The sequence below is a fragment of the Sinocyclocheilus rhinocerous genome, unplaced genomic scaffold, assembly GCF_001515625.1.
Source record: "Sinocyclocheilus rhinocerous isolate Xijiao unplaced genomic scaffold, SAMN03320098_v1.1 scaffold1157, whole genome shotgun sequence".
In the NCBI taxonomy this organism is placed as follows: domain Eukaryota; kingdom Metazoa; phylum Chordata; class Actinopteri; order Cypriniformes; family Cyprinidae; genus Sinocyclocheilus; species Sinocyclocheilus rhinocerous.
This window is the reverse complement of record NW_015631716.1, coordinates 263768-277580: the sequence shown is the minus strand read 5'-3', so window position 1 is coordinate 277580 and position 13813 is coordinate 263768.

Below are 13813 nucleotides of genomic sequence, written 5' to 3'. Positions count from 1 at the left end.
ACTGAGAAGATTTGTGCGTGCGCTCATCCGAAGTGCGCAAACCTGCGAATCAGAACGCGTGCAAATATTAAGCTTTCTCTGAAGTGTTGTGTTTAAATGGACAAATTCACACAAAAATTATGTCAAAAAATGCCCGTCTTGGCGAGTATCCAGTTAAACACAGTCAGTTTTGGAACGTTAAATAGTTGAGAAAGAGAACGCATGTTGTGTAACATGGGCCTGTTTACACCTGGTCACTTCATGCGTTTTTATCTGATCGGATAGCTATCCGATCGTGAAAAGACCAATGCCCTCCGAAACGCATTCGAGACGGATATAAATCCGATCGCTCAAACCACTTCAGGAGGTGGTCTGGGCCGCATTCCAGACGAAACTCGACAAGTGTAAATGCATCTGGTTGTTGAAACCACATATGTAAATTTTACTCCTCCCAAAATGATAAAATAATAAATTGAAAATTACTGAAAAACTTTTCCACGACATTCTAATTTATTGAGATGCACCTGTATATATGGGGATTTCTGGTCGATGAGGAAGTTCACTCGCATACCACAAGCAAGACCTTAAAGATTTTCAAAGCATCTCGCCATAGCTTCTAACATGGAAATGTTCGGAACATGTTCTTACATGTTCGGAAGACCTTGTATAAGGAGACGGCACTGTCTCTGTGTGATCTCAGCTGCTAATCTGACGATGGGGATTGTGAAGTGCACAACTGCCCGGTTACACATTATTTTCATTGCCAGTTTGCTCTGCTCGATGCAAGCTTTGAAGCGTATCTCGAGATGAAAGCCAAACTTCTCCAGCGAGTTCATTGTAGATGGGGTTCCATATTTGCTTCAGGCACCATAAAGACCTTCAATAATCTTCCAATACTGGCATGAACATAATATATAATTTATCACACAATGCACTGTGTTCTACAGCCAAATTCAGGGGCCCTATTTGTTCCCTTGTTGACAGACTCTGTGGTTCATCCATTTTTTTTCTTTAAGGTATGCCTTTGATGCATTCTGTGCACTTTGATAGCAAGACAGCATGTTGTGTTGAACACTTTCCTAATGTTCGTGTGTCTTATGCTTGATAGAATTAATATGGGAGGTCACTAAAACCCCTGCAGTTGTGGCTTTTTTATCCACCAAGACCCTCTTGGAGATGAAACAATCTTATAAAGCAAAAAACACTGTGGATATATGGCTTCTTATGTCTGGAATGTATTACATAATTATGCATTGCTATTAATATTGCATGGGCCCTCACACTCAGTACATAGTAAGTTGCCTAACTGCAAGAATTAATAATTAAGAAGCAAAGGTCTTGAGTGGGAACCATTGTGGTGCTTTTGATAAATTATTTTATGCAATTAGTTTTTAATTGCATGAACTTTTTGTGGAGGTTGGGAGGTTATAAGTCTATGAAACCAATATTTTAATAACAGTGTTCTTGCTTGAGGTTTTAATCCCTTGGATGGACTGCCACGATGCTATGAATCAACAAATTAAACATCCGTCTTGCAAAGTATCAGACAAGTATAGAACAGGGACTTATGATTGACCTGCAGGTCATGGTTTATATCTTTGTTCACAATGGGGAATGCAAAATAATTTCTCAGGCCGCCTTGGCTTTGTAATTATACACTATGTAAATGTGGCACTTTTAGAAGGACAATGCTTGGCCTTCAACCGAATACTCTTATTAAAAGTGCTTTGATGAAGTGTAGGGACACACATCCTTCCTAAAACCTTGGGTTCACCCCTGTGTTAATGGACCAGGTGCTGAGGTTTAATTCGCTTTGTTCATTTGTGAAATGGGCGTATAGATAACTTACTCTGTGATTGATAAAACATAGCGACACATCATTGTCAGAGTGGCTGATCATACAAGCTCTGCATTGGCATTGCAAGGACAACATACCTTATTTTTATGTCACACGCTATAGTCTGCCCTCTGCTCTAAGATCAGTGGTTATTGAGTATGATATCATAATGCACAAAGACATATTTAATTAAATTTGACGTGCATGCCTTAAAAAATGCTTGGGTCTTTAAGACACAAAAATAGCTTTCACATTAAGTTATTGGTCTGTTATCTGTTTTAAGTTATCTGGCTTTTATTTTTATTTATTTATTTTTGTGTTTTGAATAGAGATGCACCGATTGCAATTTTCTTGGCCGATTCCGATTTCCGATTTTTCGTTAGTGTGATCTGCCGATTCCGATTTTCTTTCTAAGAACTATAATTGACAGCATATACAAACAAATTACACAACATGTGTTTCTCTTTCTTAACTATTTAACGTTCCAAAACTGACTGTGTTTAACTGGATACTCGCCAAGACGGGCATTTTGACATAATTTTGTATGTATTTGACCGTTTTAGCGCAGTTAGCCACTCATTTTGGTATTTGTGGCTCACAACCTGTTTGAGACTGAACGCGGATTGTGCGCTCCACTAATATAGATCAGTGGTGGTGCGCGCGCTTTTGGTATAAGCGCGAAACCTGCGGGAATGACTATAATGCGCAATACAACTATTTAACCGGAGTGAATGAGACGTGTGTGAGAGAGAAGTGGTCGTCGGAGAGAAGAGAGCGAGAATGCGTGACTGATGTTATTGCCTGTGCCGCTGATAACAAAGCGGATCGGCTCGAAATCGGAAAGAAGTGAGACTGACCGACTGATCACCGATCCGGGCCGATCATGAGGAAAATCGGCTGATTCCGATCCCTGGCCGATCGATCGGTGCATCTCTAGTTTTGAACATCAGCTGCACTAAGGTAAGCTGGATCATACCATGATGCTCTCAGATAATGTACTATTTTAAGCCGAAATGTGTAGGGATGGGAATCATAAAGAGATTTAATGATTCATTTCTGGTTCTGAATCGGATTCCTCTTTAATGATTCCAGTTCCTTAGTGGTTCAATAAATGATTCTTTTAGTATGTTTAAGTTATAAATATTTGAACAAAAGAAATGTCTTTTTATTACCAATTGCAAAATTCAATAAGTAGTCAATTTAAATCTATGCTTGCAAAATGTGTCTTTGTAAATCATAAAAATAAAATACACCTCATCCAGTTCTGTATTTGATAAATATTATATTTAAAGTATGTATTCTGTACACTACCATTGTGGTCAGTACAATTTTTTTTTTATTTTTTTTAAGATTTTTAATTTATTTAGCAAAGCTGCATAAATGATGTCACACTCCCACTCCAAACTTATGCCATTGGTTGAGCTAATGTTATGACAGGCTGGCCAAATCAAAAGTTGAAGGTGTGGCATGTTAGCATGGCCTTGTTAGCCCTTGTTGGTAAATGTCATACTACACCATCTGGCAGCAAAAACATCTTTCTCCATTGATGGCCATTCATAAGTAGCCCTAATATTTGACAAAAAATGTTGTCAGTAATGAAATAATAAAATACCTGGCATTTCAGAATTCTACCTTGGTTCATAAAAAAGGAGTCTTCATTTCATTAGTTTGCCTAAAAGTTTTATTATGATGACTGCCAGATGGTACAGGATCATGTCAAACACCATTGGGATTTATTCGCCACTTACTAGCAGGAGTTCAGGCAACCTGTCTCAGAGTATTGTGTAGCAGTCATCTTAAACCTACTTTACAGCTTCACTTTCAATTATTTAAATGCCTAACTAAAAGTATCAAAACCCAGTTTATGTTCCTTTATGTTCTTGAGCAGAGTCTTTGAAACTAGTAATGCAGACATTTTAGAGTTATGCAAGTCCTTAAATTGATCCAGCTGAACTGAAAGCACCCTGTTCCTTTGGTTAACAGAATCTCCTTTCTTGATTGAAATACCATGAGTCTCGGGACTGTTGGAAACGTACAGGTCTCTCTCTCTCCCTGAAAATGCTTTTTAGCACTGACATCATGCAGAACCACTATGGCTTTGTTTTTTTCCAGACGGCCATCCACTTATTTCTTGTTAATGACTGGAAGAAGGGATAAAAGCCCCTAGTGTATGATAAGATGCCAGGCAGGGAGACGTTGGTGTTGCTGGGGTTTGTGCACTGATTAGATGCTCTGAGGAAATATTCTAAAAATAAAAGAGAACAGATTGGTCTGTGGTGATATCATTCTTAGCTTGGTCTGGTAATGTTACTGCATCATTCTCAAGTAGACATTAGGTATGGAACATGTTAACACTCTTAAAAAATGAATTTATTAAAATAATTTTAATAAATATTTATATAATTTTAGTATTTTTTATTTTGACTGTTTTTGGCCTGTTTGTGAAATTATGGGATAAAGGGAAAAAAATGGGTAGATGGATTCTAACGTGCACCATTTTTATTAAAGGAATACCCAAAAAACTAAACAAAAAAAAACTAAACAATTATGTTGTAATTATTTATTTAACCTCAAGTTGCTCTAAACTTGAGAAAAACTGCTTGTATAGGCTGCAAATAGTGCTTGGTATCTCTCTTTGAATCGAGTCCATGAGTTAAACTTGACTGAATCAGTAAACAAGTCATTATTTTGGGCCAGTTGAGAGTCACTCTGTAGATCTGATTCACAAATCAGATTGAATAATTTGTTAAGTCTAACAAAGCCACCTTATGGCTTCCAAATACTTGCCATAAAGTGCACAAGTCATATGGACCACTTTTTCTAGCGCTTTTTTTGGTGTTTATATGTCTTTTTTTTTAACTCTTGATGTCTTCTTCAGCTTGTCTAATGTTGTGCTCCACAGAAGAATGAAAAGTCATACGGGTTTGGAACGACATGTGAGTGTGTAAATAATGACAGAATTAAATTTTGAACTGAACCTTTAATTCCTGGCTTTGATTGTTAATTGTTATTAGTGAAGAGTATTTAGCACAGAGGGAGCCAGTGGTATTCAAAATCACTCCTGTTTTGTCTTTCTCACCCTCCCAACATGCTCCGGACCTACATATACAAACCTGTATCCTCAGGAAGATGGATGTGTGTTTTCCCAGGGCAGATGGCCATGATGCTTTGCTATGCATATGGCTCACAGATTACCACTCCAGCAGGGTGTCAGAACTGATGAGGCAGCACTGGAGCGGAGTGTTGTGCCATTTGCATTTGAGCTTTACAGCTTAGCTGCATGGATGGCCACACTGCTTCTCATGCTTAATGTCAGAGGGTGAATCCTGAACACAAACATGTGTCGGAGTGTAACCCCCAGGACTGCTTTTAACAGAGTTTTCCTATAGGAACAAGCATTTTGATGCATTCTATTAATTTGATTGTTTATGCCTTTTAAATCCTAAAGTTTTAAGTGCTATTACAAATGGTAGCATGTCATTTTAATGGAATACAGTGCAGTGTTGATACTGATTTGAAATGTGAACATTTTGCTGATTACTTCAACAGATTTCGAGAACTGTATGCATCGCAAGCAGTGACATGTAAAATCACCCGAACAGCATCCAGTACTCTGACTCTTTACAATAAGGGTCCATTAGTTAATGTTAGTTCATGTTTGAACTTACATGAATTAACAATGAACAATACATTTATTACAGTATTTATTAATCTTTGTTAATGTTAGTTAATGAAAATACAGTTGTTCATTGTTAGTTCATGTTAATTCAGAGTGTATTAGCTAGTGTTAACAAGCACAGCTTTCGATTTTAATAATGCATTAATAAATGTTGAAATTAACTAAGATTAATAAATGCTGTAGGAGTATTGTTCATTTTTAGTTCATGTTAACTAAAGTCGTTAACTAATGTTAACTAATGAACCTTATTGAAAGTGTTACCTACTATTGTTGATAATCATCTTATCCTGTCATTGTTTCTAAATATTGAGGCATTTTATATTTGTTTTTTGTTTGTTTGTTTGTATGTTTGTTTTATTGTGTTTGTATAGGTTTTTTTGTTTAGAAGTTTTTTTGTTGGTTTTTTTTGTTGTTGCTTTCAATTTGTTTCATTTTTGTTTGTTTTTAGGTTTGTTTTATTGTTTGAATTGTATTTTGTTACAAATTTTTCTGTTTGTTTTGTTTTGTTGTATTTTTTTATATATATATTTTTTATCTTTTTTGTTTTTTATTTATATTGTTTTGTTTGTTTTTCGGTTTGTTTTATTGTTGTAATTTTATTTTTTTCAAGCTTTATTTATTTATTTATTTGTATTTGTTTTCTTTTCTTTTGTTGTTTGTCCCAAATTGTAACTTAGTAACAAAATTTTTGGGCTGGTCAGGATCCCCATTTAAACTGAGAAATATTTTGAAAGTGACAGAGCTGAAATGTTTATACTTTTCAGAGAATCAACCCACAAACAGCTGATTTATAATTATCTGTCCATATTTAACATCGCAAAAAGGACATACTTTACCTTTAACGCATTTAGTAGAGGCTGATGTCTCTACATGTCCATGTCCTGCCCTTCCTCTGAACATCCTGCCAGAGTGAAATCTGTTTTGCATATAACGATGACTCTTGTTATGAAAGATTTATGCCATTTCATTGCAGTAATATAATATTTTATGAAGGCCATCATTTACCTGCCATGCATACTGCCCTGTTTCCGAGATCTGTCAGAATCAAGCAAATCACATAAATCTCATCAGACAGCAGCGATGTCAATAAGTGTGGCATGTACTTTACTTATGCATATGTAAATCTACTTAGGGTATGTTTTGGTCTGTAAAATCACTGTCTTAGTTGCCCCGCAACATCACCCAATGCCTCAACCTAATCTTGACAAGGGGAAGGACATTGTCTTTTATCTGTTCCTATCACATTTAATGAATGTACTGCCCCAAGGGACGGACACTGTATCTGATGTAAGAGAGTACAATGTTTTGCTCACAGGTTCACGGGTGTCGGGAAACATCAAAGTCCTCTGCGGCTATAGAGCTTAATTTCTGTCTGCGTAATGAGGAGAGTTAGCGAGTGCTCTCGGGTCACTTCAAAGACAGGCTAATAATGGAATAAGTGTAAATCAAAGATGTATTTTAATCACAGCCTTACAATACACAGTCACCTGCCATTTTATGAAGAGGTGTATTATCATCAGATGAAAAACCCTCTATATTTGCAATGCATTACGGGGTGAATGAGGGCAGGGGTTATTTTAACCTATTTGCATCAGATTACTTATTTAGTGGCGACTCACTTAAGTTTTTTTTCATCTTTATAAAAATTTACTGATTGGGATCATACAATACAATAAATAATAGCCAAAGTAGCTTATATTAAATATAAGTTATATAATTAGCAGCATGCATATCATCTTTTGGAAGGCTATCCCTGTGTCCGATTATGCCTACTTCCACACGAAAAACAGTATGTGAGCCGAGTAGTATGTCTGAATTTATAAACAATTCAAAATTCATAGTATTCAATTGAAGCCGTAGGTCACATGACTGTAACAGCATGGTGGGTGTAGTACATCTGAATTTCATTCATAATACACACATTCATACTATATAGAAAACTTTTTTAAAGCAAATGTGGTACCTACTGGAAAGTATGTCATTTGGGGCACAGCATACTTATTTTTTTTATTTTTATTTATTTTTTAAGAAAAATCACTAGCAAAGAGTATTAAAACATTTCATATAGTTTTTTGGACATGGCACCATGGTAATATATGTTTGTATCATGGTAAACATTAATCACTATTTATTAAAGTTTTGTGATATTCCCATCTGATAGTTGTACCATGGTAAATTCATAGTACTTTTTGTGAAGGAAACAGAAAAAGCATTTAAGTGCTGTTAGCCTTAGCCTACAAGCTTGAAGCTAAATCTTTGTTGTCATGCCCTAAAGCCAACTTGACGCATAGATTTACAATAAATATAGTGTACATAAATATTTAATCCTTACATAAAATACAGCATAGCAAGGCAGAATGATATGACGTAGTTAAACTTGAAAAAGTTTGTTTTTGTTTAGATTTTAACGTTAGCCTAATGCTAGTATTCAGCACAGTTCTTTCAAAATACTGGAGTTTGAGTTTGAGTGATGATAACCATGTGTTGCTGTTTTATGCCTGATTTTGTGGCCTGAAGGCCCATACTTGCACAAAACACACTGGCATATCCTATTACTGGTGCTTAGGACCTTTATTTGAATGACCTAAGTGGGCCATTCTTGGTTGTGGGGCAGATAACAGAGAAGACCCTGCTGGCGTCCGCTTGCCCAAAGAGAGAAATCAGACTCGTTTGCTGCAGGCTCAGAGGTGGCACTCATTACACCTGAGCTCTCAATGTTTAATTGGCCTCATTAAGTGATTAACTTCACAAATTTACCTTTCCCCTCAAGGGCGCAATGCTGAGCACTATATCACTGGGCTTTCTGAAGTCACTCAATTAAAATAATCCCTTGTCATCGTCGAACCCCTTCCGGACCTGTTATAGGAGTTTAAGGGATAGTGTTTTAGGGCGCAGAGTCTTTCCAGCAATATTATGAGAAATGATTTGTTTGCACTGAGGGAAACACTTCCTCTGGTGCCTGGCTGAAACCAAAGGCTGTTATTATTTCCATGGATGCGATCATTGACTTGTCATATTCCGCTACGGTCTCTTTGACAGCCGGATTAAATTGGAGGTAAAGTGGTAATTCAAGTAGTTAACTTGTTAGACAACTCTACAGGCCGCGTTATTGGTTCTCTTCCTCCTGTTCTTGTAGCCTTGCACCAAGGCTTCAGGAAGAGAGCAGAGAAGCGGACAAATTGGACCCATCATTTTTCATGCACGCAGTGACATCCCCGTCGACCAATTTCACTCCAATAGCCTCTCTCAGGGATCATTGATATCTGCATTAGAGACCTTTGTTAAAGGTCTCATCTAAATGCATTGAAAAATGCCTCGCTCTCCTGTGTACTTCCAGCTGAAAAGGCGAGGGGGGGTCTGGCTGTGTGTACTCACTGAGATTTGCCGACTTGGCTCTGTCTACATTAAGGTTTGTTTGCGGCCAGACAATGTAGTGTCCCTGAACTCTAGAGAAAACAACAGGAGAAAAACAACTACCGCAGAAGCAAATTGCAGGGCTTCTGGAGGGGCGTTTGCACAGTGAGTTCTTATTGGAACATATGACAAGTCCTCCATCATGTCTATGGCACTGTCTATTTCACTTGAATGTTCACTATTTCGTTGTTAGAAAAAAATCAGTGAAAGTAAATCTCCAGCTCTCTGCAATAAAGTCTAAACTAGGCAATTGGATGGGGAGTACAATTTTTGCCCTTCAGCTAAGTCTTAATTCTTATCACTCTTAAACTTACAGTAGAACAAAACGCAATAGATGTAGTCCTCATCTGTGCACTGGATTGGTGTCACAGCTGATTATCGCTCACATTGCAACAAGCTTCAATTTTCACGTTAATCAAACGGTCTCGTGGTGAGTATCTCTCAACCTTTTGACTCCAAGACACCCAGTTGTCCCCAATAATAGCCTATACATTTTTCATCTGTGTGTGATTTACTGGATAACGACTAAGGATAAGGATTTATACATTTATAATATTTTAGAGCTTTAGAGAAATGCCCATTGAGGTATTTTATTAATTTTCGTGACTAGAAATATATATATATATATATATATACTGTATATATAAAATAAATATATGAATGTTTAGCTATTTAGGCTGATTTAAATGTGTTTTGTATTATTTTAATTCATTAATTCATTTTTAGGCCAGCACTGGCATAAAGGCTTAAAATTACCCTAGACATTCTCAGAATGTTTGCTTCTGTCTGTCCATTGTATGCTATATTTTATGCCTGTGTGTAATTTTAAGTAAAAATGTTTTCTAAATCACCCTGTGAAATGTCTCAACCTTTAGCGGACGACAACTGCCAGACCCGACTGCCATGCACAAACCTATAACTTTAATATGACTCCGAACTCTGGAATCACTCTGAATGAAAAATCAGCCCAAGGGGGTCAGCGACAGAAAGAAATAGAGTTTCAGACCGGGTCAAGCAAAGCATACAACACTCCATACAGAAGTATGGGCAAGGCTTTCGTCTATTTTCAACCCATCGTTATTCCTCATAAATTCCAAACTAGCCTCTGACAGCATGACTGATGAGCCTGCCATTGTGAATGTCAAGAGAAATGGTCTCTCAACCTATACCTCGCTGTTTCTCATTGTGTATGAGACTTAAGGTTTATGGAGGAATACGGCCATTTTGATGAGCATTACTCGCTGGGTACCAAGGGCACACTGATCTACTGTCAGATGAGACAAGAGCCAAGGTACAATTCTTATACCCATGTTTAATTCTTATTCACAGCAGATTAAAATGTCCAATAATATCATTCTATTTAATGTACCAGTTTACAGTAAAAAATTGAATTTATATTGAGGGCCAGGTATATTGCTTTTATGTCTTTCCTAAATTTACATCAGGATTTTATGTAGAATAAAATAATTAGTATAGGACTATTTGCATACATATTGAAATAACCATTCATATAAATATTGTTGCAATTTTACAAAGAACAAAATTCCATCAAATTAGTTATTTGGAAATAATAATAAAAATTAAATACTTCAGACAAATTCTGACTACCTGCCTATATGCATTTATATATTTATGAAGACTTCTGTTCACATGAAAAATGTTCTACTCGATTCTGTGTGCAATATTCCATTGATGCACGACCAGTACAGCCCCACTGCAATGAAGTTGTGTTTCACTGAGTAACTGTATCATTTTGGGTCCCGCTCGGATGTAGTAGTGCTGTAGGAGCATAAAAGCGGTATTTGCATTGAAAAACAGCGTCTAATTATTCATTGGACAGCTGGCTATCAATCACTGTTTGGTCCGCCTTCTTTATATAATGATTGGGTGAGCTTTCAAATGGGCGGAGCTTTGTAACACATGGCCAGTAATTGAACTGTTGAGTGCTCCAAAACAGACAAACAGGTAATGAAACTCTGCTGCAACCTATAATTCAGCATTTAGTTTCTTGTTTATAATCATGTTTCTTACATATTGCCATTTGTTGTAAGTGTAATTATTTTTGTTAGAAATTTAGGCTGGAATACACTACACTATGCAGTCTAGAGAAGTCAACATTAGTTGCCAAAAGTCAGAGTCAGTCTGCAGATTTTGGGCAGGCTGAGCTGAGATTTCATGTGTATGTGTATGTACAGACTCAGATTTTTTTTTTCTTCGTTTTAGACTATGATTTTATGCAGTTGGAAGATATCAAACGTGTTTTCATTGGTCATGCGTCTCCCAGCAACAAGGCACATGTTTCTTTGTGAGTTTGTTGTGTTTGGAACGATATGAAAGTCTGTTGCCCATTTTCCTCTGTAACCTTTTACTAAGTCAGCAAATGTACTGTAAACTGGTACATCAAATAGAATGAAAATCAAATCTGTTCAGATTTTAAATCATGTAGTGTGTTCTAGCCTGAAGTCATTTTACAAAATACTGTAGATCCCAATTTTACTAAATACTTAGCCCTTATATGTTTTCTGTGCTTCCCCAGTCTTAAAAAAGCACCAGTTGCACTGATTGCAATATGTTATAATATCACAAGGCCTCCATGTTTGCCTAGTTAGCAGCCTGGCCTAGTTAGACCCTGCTGGTACAAATAGGAACTACACCATCTGAACCCAAAAAAGCATCTTTCTACAGTTGCTTTGTCATTTATACAGTTTAACAATCATTATTACTGCAAAATGTTGCAACTAACCAATCAGAATCAAGCATTTCAGGGACCCATGTAATAAAATACATTTAAATTACAACTGTCTTGTGAGTAACTGTATACTGAACTTATTTTTATATATTAAAAGTGCAAGTCTTGCAGTGTTTCACCGTAACTGGCACAGTTTCTTGAAAATACGTCTCCTCTTGCTATGACTTGGGTACCAGATCAAAAGGATTTTGTTAAGGGGAGCTGAATTCAGCAGGGGCAAATGCAAAACATGTATTCCCCTGTACCTTACACCACAGAGGCTCCCAACGGGCTCCCAGTGGATAATGAGGGCTGAGGCAGGTTTTAGCAACAGCTATTAGCCCACCGATTGCATATTTATGAAAGCTTTATGAAGCATTTAAGCCTCAATTCCACTAGAGCGTTATGCACGCAGACTTGACAGCCTTCCTTAGAGATTAGCTTTCAGCTTCGCGGCTAGATTGCATTCTGCACAGGTCGCTTTTTTTCACCGCCTGCACTCAAAGTCTCCGGCATTAATGGCTGGGTCCCGTACATGATGCGAACATGGATATCAGGCTAGTTGTTCTTGTTTGCTATGCTCTGTGGGAGGAAGGAGGAACGCAGCGGCAGACGCTGTAGTAAATGTCATGGTTGATGAGGTCAGTAGGCCTGGCATCACTCTCACCATTACGCCAGCCCATGCAAAGCAGTGTCTTATGCTCCCCGCTGCAGTGCACGCTGCATCAGCAATTCAGTTTTTAGAGTGCTTCCTGAGTTTGAGGAACATTAGATTAATTTCCTTAGCAATCTTCTGGGATATGCGCGTTTATCCTCTAACATCAGCATAGCAGAAGGGAGTAAGTCTGCAGTATATAGCTAGGCATACTAGATTGTGTTTTGTTTACTTTTTACTGTTCTAAATTTCAGCTTTCAGGAGCACATAATAAATCTCAATGCAGCATTTGTGTTATGGCATACTCTGATTTTTTTTGGATTCAAACCAACAGGCACAGCGAGTTGGATTCATGCAATTTTATGATAGGCCTACACTAGCTTTGTTTGATCATGACACATTGCTATTTAAAGTATAAATGAAATGAAGCACAAAATATTGACAATTAAGGCAGTAAATAAAGGCAATTTGCATTAAGCTATTTTTAAAATGACATGTTTTGTTGACCTATAAATTATTTAATCTAAATACACTTTTTCTGTTTACAAGTTTGGAGTTGGTACGATTTAAAAAAATCTGTTTGTACATTATGCTCACCAAGGCTGCATTTATTTAATCAAAAATACAGTAAAAAAGCAGTAATATTGTGAAATATTATTACACTGTAAAATATTTTAATGTTTTCTATTTTAATAAGTTTTTAAAAAGTAATTTATTCTTGTGATGGCAATGCTGAATTTTCAGCATCATACTCCAGTCTTCAGTGCCACATGATTGTTCAGAAATCATTCTAATATACCAACACAAGGGGAAGAAACCACAACAAACAGTCCACAGGGGTGTTACAGATTTGGTACTCAAGAAACATTTCTTCTTATTATTATCATGTTAAAAACAGTTGTGCTGCTTAATGTTTTTATGATACATTTTTTTATGATTTTTTGATGAATTGAGAGTTCGAAAGAACAGCATTTATTTGAAATAAAGTTTTGTAACATTACAAAATATACTTTTGATCAATTTAATGCATTGTTGCTGAATAAAATTATTACTTTATTTAATAAAAAATCTGGCTGACACCAAACTTTTTAATGGTATTGAAAGTAGTTAAAACAATGACGATTTTTATGTCTTGGCATCTTGCCATGACTCAGACATTCAGTCAAAAATCAACTTTAAGTAAATGAACTACAGTCAAATAAAAAAAGGCAATTTTATTTAATGATCTACAAAAATCGTGCGTTTTAGTGTTAAATAATAAACACCTTGATATATACTTTTTCATCATATTTGTTCCTCCAGCTTTTGAGAGCCCAGGACTATAAGTGTGCAAGTGTACTGTGACCCATTTTCAATTTTAGACATTGTAAATGTAACTCTGTGTAAGACCTGGGCATTATTCTTTTATGAGCAGTGCAGATGTGCTGTTTGGTAAGTCAGCACTTGTTGAGCTCAATACCTGTCATATCGCAAGTAACAGCCATTCTCAGACAAAGCTGCTATCCATGTCTATAAATTTGA